General features: G+C 40.7%; 1 long non-coding RNA gene across 1 annotated transcript; it reads left to right on the top strand.

Moving 5' to 3' along the window:
• Window positions 1-609: 609 nt before the first annotated feature.
• Window positions 610-2141, top strand: LOC140637627 (uncharacterized). The gene is made up of 3 exons (XR_012034695.1): window positions 610-846; window positions 1105-1287; window positions 1530-2141. It is a non-coding gene; the product is annotated as an uncharacterized lncRNA (long non-coding RNA).
• The last annotated feature ends 274 nt before the right edge of the window (window positions 2142-2415 follow it).

Consider the following 2415-nt stretch of genomic DNA (forward strand, 5'->3'; position numbering starts at 1 on the left):
AAAGAAGAAAGAAGAAAGAAAGAAAGAAAGAAAGAAAGAAAGAAAGAAAGAAGAAAGAAAGAAAGAAAGAAAGAGAAATCATTGCATTTCAAATTCCTTGTGCTTTTGTTATTTTAAAAGGGATACATTCCCCAAAAGTGTATTTCCTACTTTTAGCTAATGTTAATATAGCTTGCACCCATGTAGTTTTTCTTTCCTTACCCTCTTTCCTGGGGCCTGGACATTCCAAAGATAATTAAACAAGTGGGGGCAGGGCACATTTGATACTGTAATTCAAGGTGGGGGAGGGGATAAAAATCTTTTAACATCATAATGCCAAGAACCCAGAGCCAGGAGGATGGCTATTGTGGTAGTTTCAATGTTCAAGACTGCCAGTGCTCCACCCACAGGGTTCAAACTCGCCATCCACCTTCAACCCAGACCCCCATCCTGCACTTATCCTCAGTGGAACCAGACGTAGCTGAGAGAGTGACATATTATTTTTAAATACTTGGGTGGTAGAAGGGGAGGAGGGCGGGGGGTGGGAGTGAATGGGTGACGGGCACTGGGGGTTATTCTGTATGTTAGTAAATTGAACACCAATAAAAAATAAATAAATAAATAAATAAATAAATAAATAAATAAATAAATACATACTGAGTAGAAGAGGCAGGATATCATAAAGGGAGCAGAAGACATTTGATATCTATAGTAACCATGAAGAGTAAGCACTTTAATCAATACATAAGGATTCATCCCTGTTGAGGTGCTGGTGACAAAACTGAGTAGAAAGGATGAGCCACTTCCCACCCACGCCAGTTGACAGTGGCCTCTGTCCAGTTTGATAGAGGACTTGACCTGAAAAAGGTATATATTTCTTTAACCTTCTTCTGGACTATATGTGTGTAACTGGTAAATACTGAGATTCTTTAATAATGGGCTACCCCTGATTATCTTCCACTCTTAAGGGTTTAGTTATGGGGTTTTAGTAACACCCTTTAGTGCGAACAACCATGAATTCTATTGGTAGAATAGTCTACCAATATGAAAGGTTAGTAACAGTTTCCATGAACTCAAACATGAAGGATTGAGGGTATTCATAACTTACTATTTTCAATCTGATAGCTGTTTCCAGGGGTAACAATTTCCTTGTAAATGGACCAAGAGAACATGAGACCATCTATGCATCTCAAAGATCTGCCAGCCCTACAACATGTGTTCTCAACCTGATTGCCCCTAGAGAAGTCCCACCCATATAAAAATGAATTATGCCAAGAGCATGTTCTTCTAAATTCACATCTGTCCCAGGTAAGTCAGAGCAGGCTTGTTTTCCAGGAAGATTTGGGCTATGTGCATCTTAGGCAGGGTAGCATGCAGGTGGGGTGCCCACACATACCACATGTGTTTCATCCTCTCCTGACTGCTGGCAGGAAATTGACTACTCTAATGTGACTGGCACACGGATGCGCAGCCTCCCCACCAGGAGGTAGATCAACTTGACTTTTGAGAAATATGCTTGCTGTCTCTGACTGTGTTTGTTTTGTTGGCAGGCTCACAGAATGCCAAGGCTCCCGGGGAGTTGCCGTCTGGATGACTGGTCAGCAGGGTTCTACGGGAGGCCTGCTTGCCCAAGCCAAGAGAAACACATTTCCTCCTACAATGGGCTATTCTTTTGGCTTCTCACCTTCTCTGCCCTCTGTGCACAACCACTCTACGTGCTGCCTTATTTGGGAGTCCACTCAAGTGGAGTTAAGCAATTGGGAGATGAGAGATTTTACTTTCCTAAATTTAAGAGCCAACGGTATCTTCAATCCCAGAAGTTTTCAAACTTATTTTTAAGCATCAAGAATATGAGGGGGTTTTCTAAGGTGATGAGAATCTTCTACATCTCCACCGGGATGAGGTTTATATGCAAATTCTACAAATTTGTCAAAATCCATCGAATGTATACATAATATGTGTATGCTTCATTGTATGTCAGTTATACTCTAATAAAACTGACTTTTTAAAATGCAGAACTAAAGCCTAATAAATAAACAGGGTTTTAAAGTATGAATCATTTGGGGGCACCTGGATGGCTCAATCAGTTAAGCATCAACTCTGAGTTTTAATTCCAGTCATGATCTCGGGGTCATAAGATCGAGCCCCATAGCATGCTCTACACTCAACAGGGAGTCTACTTGAGACTCTCTCCCTTTCCCTCTCCCTCTTCCCCTCCCCCTGCTCATATCCAAATAAATAAATAAATAAATAAATAAATAAATAAATAAATAAATATTTTTAAAAATGTTTAAATATGAATCATTTGGGTTCCAGTTGTGGGTGCCGTGGAGGAAGCATAGCCTGCCTTGTCTCTCCATGCAATTAAAAAGCTTGCTAAGAATACTTGAGACAGCATCCGAGGACTCTGAAAAGGAAATGATAGCAGGCTGATTG

Source organism: Canis lupus, chromosome 8 (genome assembly GCF_048164855.1).
Source record: "Canis lupus baileyi chromosome 8, mCanLup2.hap1, whole genome shotgun sequence".
NCBI lineage: Eukaryota > Metazoa > Chordata > Mammalia > Carnivora > Canidae > Canis > Canis lupus.